This window comes from Saccopteryx bilineata, chromosome 10, assembly GCF_036850765.1.
Source record: "Saccopteryx bilineata isolate mSacBil1 chromosome 10, mSacBil1_pri_phased_curated, whole genome shotgun sequence".
NCBI classification, from domain to species: domain Eukaryota; kingdom Metazoa; phylum Chordata; class Mammalia; order Chiroptera; family Emballonuridae; genus Saccopteryx; species Saccopteryx bilineata.
Window position 1 is genome coordinate 13,064,151 of NC_089499.1, and position 19,712 is coordinate 13,083,862.

Consider the following 19,712-nt stretch of genomic DNA (forward strand, 5'->3'; position numbering starts at 1 on the left):
GACTATAGATTAACTATATTTTCTTATTTTCTGTATTCTTGGTGCTCTGGCCTCTGGGACCTTGCTAATACTGGAGAAACTGCCCCTCCCAAGGCTAATTAATTCCTAGAAACAGCAAATGACTCCCCTGTGAGTATGCCTTTCATATGCAAACCAACCAGTCCAGAGCCCAACTCATCAACTACTTTCTTTACCAAGCTCTCAAAGCTTAAGCCAATAATACTCTATCCCAATCACCCCAGGACCAAGTACCAGATGGCTCAGGACAGCCCCTACAGTGAACTTATTTCAACTAGCCAGCCCATCCTAAACCTGCCTGCCCTACTCACCCCGCCTGGCTCATCCATCCCTGCACAAAGGTACAATGAAGTCTCCTGCCCATGCTTTTCGACCCCTTCTGGCTCCTGGCCGACTCGAGTGCTTCCCCGTCTGGCCCTGCATGGTCTGGCGTGCCCTCTCCTCTTGGGAACCACAACTAACAAACTATCTTTTCAATGACACTCATCTGACCTGCTGGCCTCACCATACCAAAATAAAAACAAAATCCCAGGGACTCTGTAAAATGCTTTAGTCCCCTAACCACCTAACAGCAGGTTTTTACTGAGTGCTTTATAACACTCAGTGAAGCACCAGAGTCCAGCATGGCCTTCACAGCCCAAACAAGAGGTCACTTCTGGAGTCCACAGGACGGAACCCAATCCTAGGGTCAGCAGGCTGCCAGGATGTGGACAGCCACTCACCTCCCATCCACGAGGCTCTGCTTGCCTTCCAACCTTTCCATGTCCTGATCCCCAATTCTTTTGACTGAGTGAGGGAAAGCGGCCCTTAATTCCCACCCCAGGATGGCTCATCATAGGAACATATCACCCATTAAGTAGAAAACTCTTTCTCAGACTCAGAGTGACTTCTGTGGTCCAGATAAGACAATCATAATTGTAATCAATTATGTAGCTAATGACAATCAAATGTAGCTAATGCTACATTTTCCCAAAAGCTGAGTTTCTCAACATTAAATAGCACCACGTGCAGAACCCCAAACTTCTCATCTAATTTAATATCTAGGAAAGAAAATATCTATCTACCTCAGCCAGGGAACAGTCCTGTTAAAACCATAATACATTCTAGATTTAAAAACTCACTATAAACCTACAAGTTTATATACATACATATTACTGTAATTAACATTTATAAATAAAGGACAGCACATACACACTTTTGGTGAATAGTTGGGAATTATCGGTAAAAAGCCCTGGGTTTTTCTTTTTATTCTTTTTTTTTTTCTGGTATCTTGTAAGATTTTAGGCACTTGTTTCAAATCCAAGTTACCATTAGATAAACAAGACCTTGAATTAAAATTTGTAGAATCAAATTCAAGTATGAATTTGGATATGTAAGATCTAAAATGCAAACATATTCCTTCTGAAACTGCATAATCTGGGAGTGTTCATGAGAAAACATCAGACCAAATTCAAACTGAGGGACAGTTCACAAAATCACTTTTCAAAAATTGTCAGGGCATGAATGAGAAGGAGTGTCTCGGGCACTGTTACAGATTGATGGACACTGAAAGAGCATGCCCACTAAAGGTGATGGATGACCCTACGTCGGTTTCTGGGATAATGGATGAAATCTAGTTGTCTGTAAATTAGACGATAGTATTTTCTCCATGTTCATTTTCTGATTTTGATCATGTCTGTTATTTCATTTCCAGTGGCTCAGGAAAAATATGTAGATGTGTATGCAGAGAGAGAAAGGAGTAACATACGAGCATTTGAGTAATCTGGACACACCTGGGATTTTTGTACTGTTTCTGATTTTTCTGTGAAAGTGAAATAATTTCTAAAATCCACTCACTAAGGCATTCATTCTCCTGACCTTCCAAATATACAGAAAATAGCCCAGCTGCACACCTGACAACAGTGTGCTCTATGCTCTATGGATTTATTCTCAAAGCATTAAACATTCTTTTCCCCATTTTCTTCCTAGAACTTTAGCCAAGCTCATGATTTTATTCTCCTGACACATGATCATTTTTTTTTCCTTTCTCTATCAACTATGAAAGCAAAAGCAAAAGCAAAAACACACACAGAAAAACCTCTGTGATTTCTGAGATTCTGTTCAAGACAAAGCATGAATGCGCTTTCATTTAAGGTTTCTAGGGAGTGAAACTTCTTCCAAGATTGGAGCTTTCTTGTTCCATTAGTATCCTCCGTACATGAACCCAGCTGTGTGAAGGAAGGCGTTGTTCCTAGATAAGAAAAATGCATTTTCAAAGCCTGATAAATAATGAAAGAAGAGATAGGAAAAGAAGACGCCCACAGTGCCATTGATTTAGCTCCAGGAACCAGGAGCTTTAGATTGGGGTCTGAGTTACGGTTCAGAGCGCTTCCCTTAGCTCAATTTCAAAATATTTGCCAGAACATCCCAGAAGGGTCCTCTGCCCACATCAGGATAACCTTGGTGTCCTCTGTTCTTGTTTTGTCCATCCTTTTCTGCCCTCCCAACCTTGGCAGCAATTACAGCAGCTTTCCCCTGCGATAATGAAATGTCCCATGCACCGAAATGCACCTGCAGACGAAGTAGAACACGAAGATGAAAACCGATAGAATCAATCCCCTTACCTTCGAGCAGCAGCAGTCGTTGTGTGAAGCAGGTTCCACATCTGTACCAGGCCTCTGGGAAGGTTAAGGCTACTCAATGCAAGCAGAATATATAGGGAGAGGTTATATATCCAGGGTTTTCATTACACAAGGGATTTTAATGGGTTCTCAGCCAAGATTCACTTAAAAACAAAAGCTACACAAAGACTACACAAAGGCCACACAAAGTTTAAACAAAAGGCTAAAGAAAGATCCAAACAAAAGCCAAAGAAAGTTTAAACAAAGAGTGAAACAAAGACAAAACAAAGGCGAAACAAAGAGAAAAACAAAGACCAAAACAAAGGGCAAAAGAAAATCTAAACAAAAGCTAAGTTACAACCACATTACACACCATCACACACACACACACACTCACAAACCCTATCTACACTTCAGCCCCACACTCTCTTATAATATTTCAGCCCCCACCTCTCAACTCCCACAGAAGTAACGCCCCAGGCCAACTGCCCACAAAGGCTCTCTCCACCCCAGCTCTACCCTTCATCAAACCCGCATGCCAGGTCCAACCACACACCAGCTCACCCCACCAAACGATACATCAGGGGTCCCCAAACTTTTTACACAGGGGGCCAGTTCACTGTCCCTCAGACCGTTGGAGGGCCAGACTATAAAAAAAAACTATGAACAAATCCCTATGCACACTGCACATATCTTATTTTAAAGTAAAAAAACAAAACGGGAACAAATACAATATTTAAAATAAAGAACAAGTAAATTTAATGCAGAACGTTCAGAAGGACATTCAGCTTTTTTTTTTTTTTTTTTTCTGAAGCTGGAAACGGGGAGAGACAGTCAGACAGACTCCCGCATGCGCCCGACCGGGATCCACCCCGCACGCCCACCAGGGGCGACGCTCTGCCCCTCCGGGGCGTCGCTCTGCCGCGACCAGAGCCACTCTAGTGCCTGGGGCAGAGGCCAAGGAGCCATCTTTGCTCCAATGGAGCCTTGGCTGTGGGAGGGGAAGAGAGAGACAGAGAGGAAGGAGGAGGGGGTGGAGAAGCAAATGGGCGCTTCTCCTATGTGCCCTGACCGGGAATCGAACCCGAGTCCCCCGCATGCCAGGCCGACGCTCTACCGCTGAGCCACCTGGCCAGGGCCAAGAACAAGCAAATTTAAATCAACAAACTGACCAGTATTTCAATGGGAACTATGCTCCTCTCACTGACCACCAATGAAAGAGGTGCCCCTTCTGGAAGTGCGGCAGAGGCTGGATAAATGGCCTCAGGGGGCCGCATGTGGCCCGCGGGCCGTAGTTTGGGGACCCCTGCAATAGATCGTTCTGCCAGTGTGGCACCCACCACAACAACCATCCCACCCTCATCGTACCATACTTCACCACACACGCCACAAGCCAAAACCTCAAGCCATGAACAGAGTTGGAATCACACTGACAAGTCCCTACTGTTGGGATACTCTTTCCATCCTCTACACTACAGAGTAAACACCCATCCTCCCTAATTCATCCTGCACATACACGCATACATACACACACTGGCCAAGACTAACATCCATGTACGTGCCCTCACGCAGTTTAACAAGAGTACCTCGTGAAGTCCACTTACAACTGAGACAATTCTATGACAATTACCATTTACACTCAAATTCATGAAAACTTTTAACAAACTATAGAAATGATCCCTGAAAGTATAGTCTTTCATGAAAACTTTTAAAAAGCCTTCTCTTATGGCAGATTATTTCAATAAGTTATGAATCTTATTTAATTAACATGATAATTTTGGCTTCAGTCTTAGATGTAGCATTTTCTTACCACTTTCTTAAAACTAGGGGGTCGCGCCATTGAGTCCTACAACTCTGTGCTTTTGTTCAATTTCATGGGTTCTACAGCCCAGTGCTTCTGCTGAATTTCATTCCATGCGTGTAGTACTGCATACAAATGATTTGAAGATGAAAGGATATTTCTGAATCTAATCCAACCAACAGCAATCTTGCCCTCTTGAATTCCCATAGCTCCCTGCATGACAGTGAGATATAAATGCCAATATTGTCATAAAGTTTCCTTTTATATTCTTGGCACAATATCATGCAAAGAAGAACCATCCTCGGGGCCTTGAAGAAGCAATCCAGTGAGACTGAAAACATTCCATATAAATCTTACTGTGCACTAACTTCCCTTGAAATTGTAGAAGCATCATTTTTCTGTATTTTTTCCTAGAATACTGTTGTTGAGAAGTTGTAAAACTTTCCGATTCCCATTCTTTCGAGATTTTTTTAACTCTCTGGGAATGTTCATGATCTTATTTTAACCCCAATGGTTCTGAAACTTTCATGTGTTTTGTATGCTTCAAGGTGGGTCTTTTTTATCCCCATTTGGTGGACCATTTTTATCGATATATTTATAACATTCTACTCTGAAATTTTTCCTTTTGTTCTTTTTATTTCTCTCTATTCTAAATTTCTATTCTAAAATTTCTTTTCGTCAGATATTAAAAATTAATGAGAGAAAACTAAATCAATACTCCAAATTGTTCCTCATTTTTCTTTTTCCTAATTTCCAATTCTTTGACTTTTTGTTTTACCCTTCATAAATTTTATTTTATTCATTATACCACCTCCTATTGAATTTTATGTTTTATTTTGGTACTCATATTTTAAATTCTAAGACCTCATTTTTGTTTGTTAACTTTCCCTTTTGCGAAGTACACAGTATTTTCTTCAAACTATAGGAAAATAGTGATTATATTATACTGGGGATATTGGCATTTTTGTTGTTGTTATTGTTTGTTTGGTTTTTTTTTTTTGTTCCTTGCATTGAGTTGGCTCATTTACACCTTCATCCTGATTTTATTTTCATCTCTCCTCTTCTTGCTGAAAAGCTTCCCCTTTATCTGGTGATCTTTCACTGTTCATCCAATGCTGTTTAATAGTTAAGCACACAAGACATGACTAGGTGCTCCAAGTGCAAACGTGGGGCTTGTTGATGAGTGATGCAGGAGGCAGACCTCACAATTTTTTTTTTATAAGTTTTACTTAGGTGGGAAGCATGTGTCTCTATGTTGTAGTTTTTTTTGTTTGTTTGTTTTTGTTTTTTTGTTTTTTACAGAAACAGAGAGAAGTCAGAGAGAGGGATAGACAGGAACAGACAGACAGGAATGGAGAGATGAGAAGCATCAATCATTAGTTTTTCGTTGCTCATTGCAACACCTTAGTTGTTCATTGATTGCTTTCTCATATGTGCCTTGACCACGGGCCTTCAGCAGACCGAGTAACCCCTTGCTCGAGCCAGCGACCTTGGGTTGAAGCTGGTGAGCTTTTGCTGAAACCAGATGAGCCCACGCTCAAGCTGGCGACCTCAGGGTCTCGAACCTGGGTCCTCTGCATCCCAGTCCGACGCTCTATCCACTGTGCTACCGCCCGGTCAGGCCAGACCTCACAATTTAAGTAGCTGAAAGATTGTCCCCAATTGTTCGGTTTCTTCAGGGAAGAGCAATCCACTTCTAGCTTGGCACAGGTAGGGGAGGAAGGGGTTATTGAGTATCATGCTGCTGGTATTCTGTGATCAGGATAGACACGGAACCCACATGAAATAGTGAGTGGGTGTGCCCCTTTTCTAAGTACTGCCCATCACTCCTGATTTCTGCAGTTTCTGAGTGAGGAAATTTCTTCAGAACAAACTTCCAGTGATCAGCACTGGTCACACCATTGAGTCCTTCTGGTACACTGAGCCCAACGATCTCTCAGAACCGGCAGTCCCCCCTATGCCTCAGCCCTCTTTTCCACCAAACCCGGCACTCCACGTGTGGAGGCTCTAGGTGTTGTGACACACGTTTTGGGCATGTTTTCCTCGGGCATCCCCTCTGCAAGCCCATAAATTGGAACTTCCTCCACTCTGCCAAGTCAAATACAGGTACTGTCTTTGGCCCACTTTCTAGACCCCAATTAAGTTATAATCTTTGGTGTTTCTTTTTGTTTGGTGTTAAAGCCTTTTTACAAATTCTCCATTAAAAAACAAATTCTCTACTGCCCCTGTGGAGTAAACTAGTTTTTAATTATTTGCCTTTTAAAAGTATTTTACTACTATTATTTTAGTGTTTGTTTGGAAGTAAGAGTAGATAAAATAAGCATATGCTGTTCACCTGCCATGTTTATAACTAAAAACACAGTGATTGTTTTTATTGAAATATAACTCACAGCCTGACCAGGCAGTGGAGCAATGTATAGAGCGTCGAACTCGGATGCCGAGGACCCAGGTTCAAGACCCCAAGGTTGCCAGTTTGAGCAAGGCTCACCAGCTTGGACCCAAGGTCGCTGGCTCGAGCAAGGGGTTACTCAGTCTGCTGGAACCCCACGGTCAAGGCACATAGGAGAAAGCAATCAATGAACAACTAAGGTGTCGCAACAAAAAACTGATGATTGATGCTTCTCATCTCTCTGCGTTCCTGCCTGTCTGTCCCTGTCTATCCCTCACTCTGACTCTCTCTGTCTGTCTCTGTCTGTAAAAAAATATATATATATTTTTTATGTTCACATAAAATTCACATATGTACCATAAAATTCAAATTTTTAAACTGTAAAATGTAGAGCTTTTTAAAATATACTTAAGGGTGTGGAAGCATCACCATTATCTAATTCTATAACATTTTTATCCCTTTAAAAATTATTCTATGTTTACTCTCAGTAAAACATGATACTATTTTATATGAGGACATAGAGAGATTCAAGCATAAAAAGGACTGAAGGAAGAGTGCGACATTTTCTTATGAAGATGACTGAAAATTGGTGTGAAATGACTAAACCATTTATAGAAGAAAGTTACCTTAGGAAAGACACTGGTGAGATGCAGACACCCCCGCCGCTGTTTTACCTAAAAGCTTAAATGTACATGAAGTCATGGCCACAGACAATGGTTGTTCACCTAACAAGATTGTGTGTCAAATATGCAATGTCAAAACTGGCTTTTAATTAAAAAGATAAACAGGCCAAAGATGTTCATATTCTCGACCAAAAAAAAATTGCTATTTTTCTTGTAGAAATATGAAAAAAAATAGTTTTATAAATAAGTATAAGACCATTTGCTTATTTCAAGGTATATAATGAATTGGTTGCTCAAATCTGAGAGAAACAAACCTGAATGGCTCTTCATTTGCCCTTCAACTCTCAGTTTCAGAGCAAATCTGTCCCCTCCAAGACTTTGACTTTAATCTTACGGAATTTTAGCTACACAGACCCCCAACTTTGATAAACAGAGAAAGAGAACAGCAACTGAGCTGCCAGAGGCCCAGACAAAGCTTCTCTGTGTCCCCAAGCTCCACACCCAGCCTGTCCTCTCCCCTCCCCCTCTCCCACCCTGCCATGCTTGGGCACAGTCACAATTGTGTTCTGGCCAGTGGTGACCTACGGAATAAGGTACATTATGTTCCTTAAATAAAGGACCGGGTTTTAACCAACTTGCTGTGTTAGATGACATCCTTCTCCTATTTGACTTTCTGGGCCCGGTGCATGGATTTCCCCCCTTGCAATGCTACTATTAGGAAGGACAGGGTGGACACAAGGGAGCAAGGTGCAAAGATGCTGGCAAAGAGAGAGACTCGGAACAAGAATGCATCAGTGTGCTGTGTTAAAGAGAACTGGAGCTGAACAGTAATTCAAGTGTCAAAAACAGATTTTACTCAGGAGCTATTGCAATAAGAGAAAACAAACCTCAGTATAACACTGCCTTCGATTCCAAATACAATATGGACAAGTGGGAATTTAGAGCCCAGGGGTCCGTCAAGGTGGCAGGTTCAATCCCTGGTCAGGGCACATACAAGCATCAACCAATGAGGGCATAAATAAGTGGAACAGCAAACTAGTGTTTTTCTTTCTCTTGCTCACTGTCTTCCTCTCTATATATAAAGCAATCAATAAAAAATAATATGAACAGATTATGCAGATAGTATATACTAAATCATAAAAATGTGTAACCTTCCCTGATTACTAAAGGAAAACAACTTCATGCTTGAGCATCTGGAGATGACAAATAAATAAATAAATGCACATCCAACTCCAGCGATGCACAAACGGCTACGTTCTCACGTGTGAGGCCACAGACTCAGTCTCAAGGGGCCAGTGACTGGGAGAATGAACACTGAAAGGCAGGGCACCCAGGCATGCAAATGGGGGCCTTGTTGCCTCTCTGGGCATCTGCAGTGTCTTTGTGGAGGCACAGGAAGTGCGGTTTGGGCATTCTAATTACAAACGCCATCAGCCTCGGCGGATTGAAGCACAGCACGTCTCAGCCCTAGTTTTGGGGGTTTTTTGTTTTGTTTTGTTTTGTTTTTCTGTATTTTTCTGAAGCCGGAAATGGGGAGAGACAGTCAGACAGCCTCCCGCATGCGCCCGATCGGAATCCACCTGGAACGCCCACCAGGGGGCGACGCTCTGCCCACCAGGGGGCGATGCTCTGCCCCTCCGGGGCGTCGCTCTGTCGAGACCAGAGCCACTCTAGCGCCTGGGGCAGAGGCGGAGGAGCCATCCCCAGCACCCAGGCCATCTTTGCTCCAGTGGAGCCTCGGCTGCGGGAGGGGAAGAGAGAGACAGAGAGGAAGGAGAGGGGGAGGTGTGGAGAAGCAGATGGGCGCCTCTCCTGTGTGCCCTGGCCGGGAATCGAACCTGGGACTTCTGCATGCCAGGCCGACGCTCTACCACTGAGCAACCAGCCAGGGCCTCAGCCCTAGTTTTATAACATGGAATTGTAATCTCTTCACAAATTGTTAACAATCTGGATAGTACTTAATTACAGTGGTTGGTTTAAAAAACAAACAAACATACATACACAAAGCCAGAAGCACAAGGCCTATCAAAATACTTTGGTTGAAACAGATTTTGTTTCAGGAATTCCCTGGGGAAGCCGTAGTTTATGGTATTTTCACTTAAATATTTGATATTGGCTCATTCAATTTTTTCTCAGTAAATTTCAGTGAATTGCAGTGTTCAACATGATAACTTGGTCCTTTGTTTCGATTAGAAAAAATTTTAAATGTACACAAAATTAAGAGAGAAGTCCTCTTATTTTTTTTGCCTACTTTCCATAACTATTGACATTTTCTTTTCTTGTTTTGTTTACCTTTCTTATTTTCATTCACCCTCCCCACCCACCCATGCACGCTTTTTAGCAGGAGGGAAGGGGATGGTCACAAGTTTTCAAATCAAATCTCAACCATCATATTATTTCAGCTGCAAATTTACACTGTACTGTATGTATCTAACAAACTATGACTTTTTTTTTTTTTACATAGACAGAGAGAGGGATAGACAAACAGGAACGAAGAGAGATGAGAAGCATTAATCATTAGTTTTTCATTGCAACACCTCAGTTGTTCATTGACTGCTTTCTCATATGTGCCTTGATCATGGGCCTTCAGCAGACCGAGTAACCCTTTGCTCGAGCCAGCGATCTTGGGTCCAAGCTGGTGAGCTTTGCTCAGACCAGATGAGCCCGCCCTCAAGCTGGCGACCTCGGGGTCTCGAACCTGGGTCCTCTGCATCCCAGTCCGATGCTCTATCTACTGTGCCACCACCTGGTCAAGCCAAACCATGACTTTTTAAAGTGACCGCAATGCTATTTTCACACCTAACAGTTTAATAATACTTCTATAGATAACATAATTCATTAAAAATTATTGATATCTAATCATTCAAATTGGCATTACAGGGAAGAACTCAGCTGGTAGTTTGCTATGGCAAGAATACAAATTGTCACAGGATATTATGGTTCAGATTCACCTGCTATTTTTTTCCTATTCAGTTAATTTTAGAGGGGAAAAAAAGCTGCTCCTCTATTTAGAAATGTTTGAGGAGGGAGCAGTATCCCTGATTTTAAATGATTCCGCTCTGTTGTGTGAATTCCCAAACAATATTATAATTCTGCACGGTCTTGAGACTATGCTCATGCTTTGTTTATTGAGAGGGAGAATATGCAGATTCCAGGGGTACTTGAGACTTCAAGAATAAAATGAGGCATTACTCAAATGTATTACAGAGTCAAATCTCCTATTTTTAAACAAAAACAATGGCTCCTAAAGAAATACTGTTCTTCCTTATTTGGGCTGCTTTTGCAGACCCCGGGAGATTTGATTCAGTCTTTATATCTTCTTCCTTCACTAAAGGAGGGCGAGGGTGGGCTGTTTGGCTGGAGAAACATGTAAAGAGATCACTAAATTCAAGAATAAAGAAAGCGCAACCCAACCTATTGAGGCATCTCTTTATTAGCCAGTGCATTTCAATGTGCTTTCGAATGAAAAGCCTGCCTTCTACTCTACACTTCCTATCCCCGCATGCAAAACTCAGGGCAAGATCATAACTCCTGCATTTAAAAGGCGAAAGATTTATACAATCTGAAGAGAAACCAGAGCATTAACTAACTCCTGCATTTAATCACACCAGAACTGAAGGCTTTATTACGTTGACCAAAATAAATAATTATCAAACCAAAGAGTCCAGAAAGAAGTAGACTGTCGAAAATACACCCATCTGCATTTAATAGGCATAAAAAGTACCTTGATAGTTTTTTGTTGTTTTAATGAGCCAAACTTCCATACGTTTCCAACTTACCATTTCTGCTTGCTGTTTAAAGAGTAGCTGATTGGTATGAATTTACAGTTATCCACAAGACAGCTCTATGGGGAGAAGGTCTCCAACACAGCGGTCAGCGAGGATGTATACAGAGAGCATGGGGAAGTGTGGATTAATTCTGAGAAGCTTGCAGGGCTATGAGATGTATGTTGTGGTTTTTAAAGCTGAGCATTCAATCCCTGCTCCATTTTCCATGCAAAATATTGTGCAAATTATAATGCCTTTCTTTATAAATACTTTATGGTATTTAGGGCTTTCTCTTGACATTTTTAGTCATCTTCTTACCTTTTACCTCAAGCTCATTGGCTTCTGTAATAGTTACTTTTCTAGAAGTTTAAAAATGGGAAATCCTCTTAACTATACAGTGCTTTCCTAGTTTGGGTTTTAAAGAACTTAGATGCCAGGGGTTTCTTTTGTTATTGTTTTAATCTTTCTATAACTAGTGTAACATTGATTATAATATCCATCATTTCAAGCCAGTTCCAGTTTTCTATGATGTTGGGCAGATAAATTAGTTTATGCTCTGTTAAAAATGGCCACTGCTGCCTGACCTGGTGGTGGCGCAGTGGATAGAGTGTCGGACTGGGATGCGGAAGGACCCAGGTTCAAGACCCCGAGGTCGCCAGCTTGAGTGCGGGCTCATCTGGTTTGAGCGAGGCTCACCAGCTTGGACCCAAGGTCGCTGGCTCCAGCAAGGGGTTGCTCGGTCTGCTGAAGGCCTGCGGTCAAGGCACATGTGAGAAAGCAATCAATGAACAACTAAGGTGTTGCAACACGCAATGAGAAACTAATGATTGATGCTTCTCATCTCTCTTCGTTCCTGTCTGTCTGTCCCTGTCTATCCCTCTCTCTGACTCACTCTCTGTCTCTGTAAAAAATAAATAAATAAAATTAAAAAAAAAAATGGCCACTGCTCTCACGAGGTGATGCTCTCAGGAGGTGATGCTCTCAGGAGGTGATGCTCTCAGGAGGTGATGCTCTCTAGTGATACAGCTAATTGCCCTTCTTGCTTGGGAAGGGGCTTGGTTATGCTAATGTGTGTTGGGGGAGGGACTTTCACACAGAAAATTTTAAAAGGAGGAGCTAAGAGGCCATTTTGGAGAGAATGACTACATTCTTGTAGAGAGGAGGAGCTCGTCTTGTAGCAGGGCTGAGAGGCCATCTGGAGCAGAGGAGGCAGCCAAAATGGCGGAATGCTGAAGGAGAAGCCAGTTTGTGCAGGAGAAGGAGATGGGGAACAGAAGTGAGTGAGGCTGATGAAGCCTTTGATTCTAGGAAAAAACCAGAAAGAATGGGTTTTGGTGCCAATGTCTTTGTTTTTACTCATTAGCCAGTACAAGTCTAGAATAAAGAAAAATGGCCCACCAGTTCTTGGCTCTGTTGTTTTTCCCCCGCTAAGTCTCATCCCATCTCTTGGGGAACTTGGTGCCTGGTCCACCACAGACTATTTGGGAAGAAAAAAAAACAAACAAAAAAAACTTTATTAAAGAGCACTTCACCAAATCACTTATTTTGTAAATACAGCCAAACTCGCAGAGGACTATTGGTTTTATTTTAAATTCTGTCAACATGAACATATTCGCGTTTTTGCTCTTTTGGAAGTGTTTTTCAGATCTAGTCACACATATAGATAAGAATGTGAGTTTCTCCTAACTGCTGTCTGTCTGTTTGCAGACATACGTGTGTCATCTTTGATTTAGCCTTTCCCCTGTCGATGGCCACGCAGGTTTTTCTCGAAGTTTCTCCCTTAGAAACGGTGCTGCGGTAATTCTACCTCTTGGTGCCCTGCCCAGCCGGGCGGGTGGCAGCAGTGGGCCGCAGTGGGGTGGAAGCAGCGGAGACTTTTCCCATTTCTTCCGCACGGGGAGCAGCAGCAGCAGACACATGTCCGGTTTTGGATTCTGTGCACACAGCACCCTTCCTGCCTGCGGAGCTAGTCTGCTCCCTCCCCGCCCTCCCTGGCCTACTTCTTCCCTGCCCAGACTGGCAGGCCCGTTACATTTCAGCTTCTGCGAGTGCTGCCAAATATTTTTTCAAACTCAATTTTTTTTTTAATCACCAACCTTTAGGGCACCTTAACTTTTCCTGTTCTTCCTCTTCCCTGTCTACAAAGTGCTTCTCCCCCTAGCTGGTCCGAGCATGGGCTGTGTGCAGATTTCTGAGCTCAGCTGTCTGATCTCACCCAGTCCCAGGCTCCACACACGTGGAGGACTCCAAACGGAACAGTCCCCAGAGCTTCCTCTACACGGCACATCTACTCGCCCCGCTCAGGCCTCCTCTTCCCGGCATGGAGCCTCAGGATTTCGCCCCTGCTTTCCTGCCCAGCGCTGTCTGTCTCCATGCTCTCCTCCAGTTCTAAGCTCCAGCCTCACTGGCATGACCAGAGAGGCCCCCAAAGGTATGGCCTTCTCCAGGCACCTCTGCAGGATGTGCCCCCCTTCCCCTCCGCCTACAATACCCTGCAGACCCTCTTCTCTCCTCAGCTCCTTCCCCAGGCTCCCATCCCCTCCCTCCTTACAGGGCACCTGCCCGTCCCATCAGGGACTAGGTTAGGACCTGAGTCCAGGTCTTTGAGGGATGTTGGGGGCTAGAGGACGCTGGGGACTGATGGAGGCATTAGGGATTGGATGGGGATCATTGGTGGGGGGCAGGGGGACTGTTTGTGGCGTTAGGGATTGGCTGGGGGCCATAAGGAAGAAGGGGGCTGGCTGGGGCCACAGGGAATTGGCTGGCGCCCTTGGGGGGGGTACTGGTTGAGACGTTGGGATTGGCTGGAGGCCATTGGAGATTGGCTGGAGTCAGGAGGAGGAGGAGGAGGGAAGGGGGAGGAGGGGAGGGGGAGGGGAGGGGGAGGAGGGGAGGAGGGGGCAGGGAGGATTGGCTGGGGGAGTTGGGATTGGCTGGCAGCCGTTGGCTGTTGGCTAGGGCCTTGGTGGCTCCGGCCTACCGACCAACCCTTGCTGGGAACGCAAAGGGAGTTCCTGCCTTCACCCAGCGTAAGTTGCCAGAGTCAAACTTGACCAGAAGGTGGAGGCCAAGGAAGGTGTAGGTGCTCTGAGGACGCTAGCCCACCAGTGCCCTGGGCCTGAAGTCAAGAGGAATTCGACCCGGAGTCTGCCAACCACTGAGTGCCCGCGGCCTGGCCTGATGAGCGAGAGCCAGAGGACCCCAGCGCACCCCTCTGCCTCGGCCCCTCTGCAGGCGACAGGGCGAGGGCATCCCGGGTGCAAGGAGCAGGTCTGGTCTCCCAGGGAGACCGAACCTCCTGGGCCGTCCTCGGGAGAGTCCAGTTCACGGGGGCGCCAGCACACACCCAAGTCCGAGTCCGGGACTGCCCCTGCTCAGAGCCAAGACGCCCCTGCTCAGAGCCAGGACGCCCCTGGTGCTCCCCCACAGCCCTCGAGGAAGAAGCGGGAGACGCGTGGGACGCTGGACTGCACACAGTTTCCGGTCTTACTGTGGCTGTTTCCGGACCTGTTTGAGCACAGGCTCCAGTTTTAGAAGCTGTGGAGGACACGGCAGGGAACTCCGGGAAGGAGCTCCCAGAGAGATGCCCATTTCCCAAGGCGCCTTCTGCTGTGAGCTCGCACCTGAGTCAGCGGAAACCTCTGCTATACTGAGCCTGCTGACCACTGACTGGCGCGATGCAGGGACTCCAAAGAATTCTTTGCAAACCCTTTGTCGTAAAAGCAGATGAGGACACAGCCTACCCTGGCCCTTGACCTGTCTCCTGGCGGGATCGCTGTGAAAGGTGAATAGGGAGAAAGCATGTTTTAAGCACCCTGGGTCCATGGTCTGGTCCCTGAGCGCCAGATCAATGACAGAGAAGGCAGGGCTGGCACTCTGACCTCCAAGCTCCACCTGGATTTAGAGAGGTGTTAGTGAGGAGGTATTCTACACGGAGAGTGCCTCCGCCCTCCCGTGGTTAACAGAATGATGGACCAATGAACTGCTGCTTGGTGCTCTGCTTAGGTCTGTTGACTTAGATATATTAAAACCATACATTCCTCTACCCTTTTAATTTTATGGGAGAGTCTCTATTATGGGCATGGGTAAGAGTGTGTGTAATATATAGTCTTTGAAATATAAAATAAAACATGTTTTTCAAGTACTGTATATGTTCTTTAACTCATAAACCTACTGTTTTTGTAGGAAAACACAAAAGGTATCCCTGTCTTTGGACACCTTTCTATTTGTTCTCTCAAAAAAATTACAGAGCAAGTTCCTAGAAGGTGGCAAATGCTTCTAGCTCTTGATCAGATCCCGTGTTTCTGGCTCAGTGCAGGGCACAGGGTTCTCAGCGAATACTGTTCAATAGTAAATGTATATATAAGATGTAAGAATTCACATTGTTTTTCTCTTCATTTTTGCAGCAAACATGGCAGACAGTGATTTTCCCATTTGACCATCTTCTTCATAGAATATGCTGGCAGAGAGGACCTTCACGACATTTAGACCCACTTTCCAGGGCACAGAGCAATGCTTCTGGAGGAGTCAAGCTTTGCAGCCTTGTCCTTGGTATTCAGATCAAAGCAGGTCAGCAATTGCTCTACACCTGAGTGAAATGCAAAGAAACAACACCTGAAATGAAATTCTTCATTGAGCAGATTAACAAAGAATAATTATTGTGGCTAAAGATAAATTGAAACCTGCAGTCTCTTTTGTTGCTACTAAATATACAATTCGGAAAAAAATTTAATGATTTTATTTTAAATCTTTGCAATGTCCCTGTCATTTGATCCAGATACCACAAGGATGGTCATGACTCTGATGTGCTTATAAAAGTAGAAATTTTATAAAATATTAAAAAATAGGAATGTAGGTATAAAAACTATATTTTGTTGCCACTTAATGGTTTATTACACAGGGTGGGGCAAAAGTAGATTTACAGATGTTCATATGGAAAATAAATACAAGAATAATCTGAGTGTTTTGCGTACTCAGAACTGTAAACCTACTTTTATTTTATTTATTCATTTTAAAAGAGGAGAGAGAGACAGAGAGAGAGAAGGAGGGAGGAGCTGGAAGCATCAACTCCCATATGTGCCTTGATCAGGCATGCCCAAGGTTTCAAACCAGCGACCTCAGCATTTCCAGGTTGACACTTTATCCACTGCGCCACCACAGGTCAGGCCTGTAAACCTACTTTTGCCCACCCTGTATAGCTAATATATACATTAGGTACAAAAGCTATAATATCATGGGAAACGCTTATTGTAAATTCTACAGGGAAAAGTCAGTCGGCTATAGAGTGTGTATATAATTAGTTACCCTTGCCTACTGCATTGCCTGAGTTCATTGCTATGATATAAAGTAGCACTGGAAATTGACATCCATGACTTGTTTCTGACTTTAGTGAAAATGCCTCTAGAATTTTTGAGTAACAAAATTTCCTAAAACTAAGTTGTTTAAACCAATAATCATTTCTTATGCTCACAAAGACGCAATTTTGGCAACCTAACAGGAATGTCTTATGTGTGCTCCATACAGCATCACCTGTGATGGCTCAATCCAAACTGGGAAATTCACTTGATTCAATACGGATCACTCACATGGCCAACAAGTCAATGCTGGCTGCTGGCTGGCAGTCCAGCTGGTCTGGGCCTGGGGCTGGGGGCTTCTTCTCTGAGCGGGTTTTCCTCAGCTGCTTGGGCTTCCTCGCTGGATAATGGCTGAATTTCCAGAATGATGTCCCAGGAGGTCCAGACAAAAGGGGGTGGTAGCACTTTTATACTCTAGCCTTGGAAATCACATAGCTACGCGTCCACTGTACCTTATTAATTGAGGGAGTTACAAAGTTCCACCCAGGTCAGAAGGGAAAGGATATAGATCCACCCATGGGATGGTGGCAAGGTCACATTGTAAGTGAGCTTCTGGAATGAGAGGCATGCTTGCATTCTGAAGTTGGTATTTGAATGTCTCTCGTTATCAATGATCTAGAAACACTTTGTCTTCCACATGTCTTTAAATGTATTTTGTCAAATGCTTTTATTTCACTTGGATTTTATTGAAAGATTGGATATTTATTGACTTATACTATAATGTTTGCCACCAAGGAATACATCTCTAAGGAACATAGCTTACTTCTGCCTGTTATTGAACTTTGTGCAAATGGAAACTCATTTGAGGAATAACTTGTTGTCAGTGCTTCTCTTGCCCAAAGTTGTCTGTAAGATTTATGCATGTCATTGTGCTTTGTTCATTTTCATTGTTGCCAGGCACACTGTGATATGGATACACGGCAGTTTATCAACAGTGCTGTCGGTGGACTCCGGGCCATTTCTGGGTTTGTTGATTAGCATTGTTGTGCACATATCCTAGAGCAAAGGTACATGAGTGTGTGGGGTGCGTCCCCCCAAAAGGGACATTGCAGATGCTTATGTTACTACATAATGCTACATTCTCCCACCAGTCAGTGTGAGAATTCCTGTTCCAAAGCCCAGTTACCATAATCTGATTTTGTGAGATTTTCTTCTTGTTTATGGTAGGTTTGTAATGGAAGATAACACGTTTGAATCTTACCTCAATCTCACCTTCCTCCCACTATGTTTCCAAGGAGCAAGAGAGCCATCTGCTTCAGAGTCTGCCTTTGAGATAGAAAGCTCATAACTGGTTGTCCAGAAGTTTTGGGCAGACCAGAGATATAATGTGCCTATATTAGCAAAACTCTAGAGCAGGGGTCCCCAAACTTTTTACACAGGGGGCCAGTTCACTGTCCCTCAGACTGTTGGAGGGCTGTACTATAAAAAAAAAACTATGAACAAATCCCTATGCACACTGCACATATCTTATTTTAAAGTAAAAAAACAAAACTGGAACAAATACAATATTTAAAATAAAGAACAAGTAAATTTAAATCAACAAACTGACCAGTATTTCTATGGGAACTATGCTCCTCTCACTGACCACCAGTGAAAGAGGTGCCCCTTCCGGAAGTGCAGCGGGGGCCGGATAAATGGCCTCAGGGGGCCGCATGCGGCCCGCGGGCCCGCAGTTTGGGGACCCCTGCTCTAGAGCCTTCCATTTCTGCTTGCAGGCTGGTTAGAGTTAGCTTGAGTTCTTGTCGCCCACAGGACTTTGCTCAGGGAAGTCAAAAAATTGTCAACATAAGCCATGATTCTGGATCTTTCCTGTCATTTTCCTAATGCCGCAAATCTGGTCAAATTGTGGTCTACCCTCTGAAGGAAAGCAGGCCTCAACATTGCCCGAACATTTTTGCACCACGTGCGGCATCAGCTTCTCAGCCTGGACCCAGCTGAAAACCAGGGGTCTGTTACTCTGGGAAGAGAGGACGGACATTGGTGGGCCACCAGCATTTTTTGGCCACAGCTTCCTTCTGGCATCACTTTTTATTTCCTTATTTATATTTGTTTTCAGAATAAGTTCTTGTATTGTCCTAATTTTTGGAAAACAGAGCTAAGTTGACTATTCTCTTTTCTCATTCTACTGTCACCTCGCTGTCACTCTTAATGGGGGACACCCAGGTGTCCTTTTTCCCCTTGGCTGCTTTCAAGCACGCTTTTGTTTTTGGCATTTCTGTGATTCCTCAACAATTAACTAAGGACAAGTTTTTTGGTTTTGGTTTGGTTTGGGTTTTTTGGCTTAAACAACATAAATTTATTGTCTGAGGTCCGGGGGCTTTGAAATGAAGGTGTGGTCTCTCTGAAGGCAACCTTAGCCTTCCTTGGCTGATAGATGCATCGCTCCAGTCTCTGCCTCTGCTTTCACATGGCGTTCTCCGTGTGTGTGTGTGTGTGTGTGTGTGTGTGTGTGTGTGTGTGTGTGTTAAGGATAGGTTTTAAATATTGATCCTATTCAGTATACACTGGGATTCCTGAATTTGTGGAACTGTAAACATTTTAGAAAATTCTCAGCCTTTTCTCTTTGATACTGACTTTTTCATTCTCTCTCTCCTCTCTGTCTGGAATTCCAACTAGATATTTGACTTCCTTATTTCATCTTCCCTGTATCTAAATTCTTTTTCCTATTTTCTATTCCTCTGTCTGTTTCCTTGGCAGTAATTTCTTCATATATTTTTCTAGTTCAGCAGACTCCTCTCCAACAGTGTCTTGTTCTTTTTTTTTTTTTTTTTTGTATTTTTCTGAAGCTGGAAACGGGGAGGGACAGTCAGACAGACTCCCGCATGCGCCCGACCGGGATCCACCCGGCACGCCCACCAGGGGCCATGCTCTGCCCACCAGGGGGCGATGCTCTGCCCCTCCGGGGCGTCGCTCTGCTGCGACCAGAGCCACTCTAGCGCCTGGGGCAGAGGCCAAGGAGCCATCCCCAGCGCCCGGGCCATCTTTGCTCCAATGGAGCCTTGGTTGTAGGAGGGGAAGAGAGAGACAGAGAGGAAGGAGGGGGGGTGGAGAAGCAAATGGGCGCTTCTCCTATGTGCCCTGGCCGGGAATCGAACCCGGGTCCCCGGCACGCCAGGCCGACACTCTACCGCTGAGCCAACCGGCCAGGGCCTTTCTTTTT

At 44.2% G+C, this 19,712-nt stretch overlaps 1 protein-coding gene across 4 annotated transcripts in view; it reads right to left on the reverse strand.

Annotated features, from left to right (window-relative positions):
• Nucleotides 1-2,701, reverse strand: part of MOBP (myelin associated oligodendrocyte basic protein) — a 47,240-nt gene extending 44,539 nt beyond the window's left edge. For all 4 annotated transcript variants that reach the window (XR_010727313.1, XR_010727314.1, XR_010727312.1 and 1 more), the window contains exon 1: nt 2,622-2,701. The gene's annotated coding sequence lies outside the window, so the exon portion shown is untranslated. The remainder of the gene's footprint in view (nt 1-2,621) is intronic.
• Nucleotides 2,702-19,712: the final 17,011 nt, after the last annotated feature.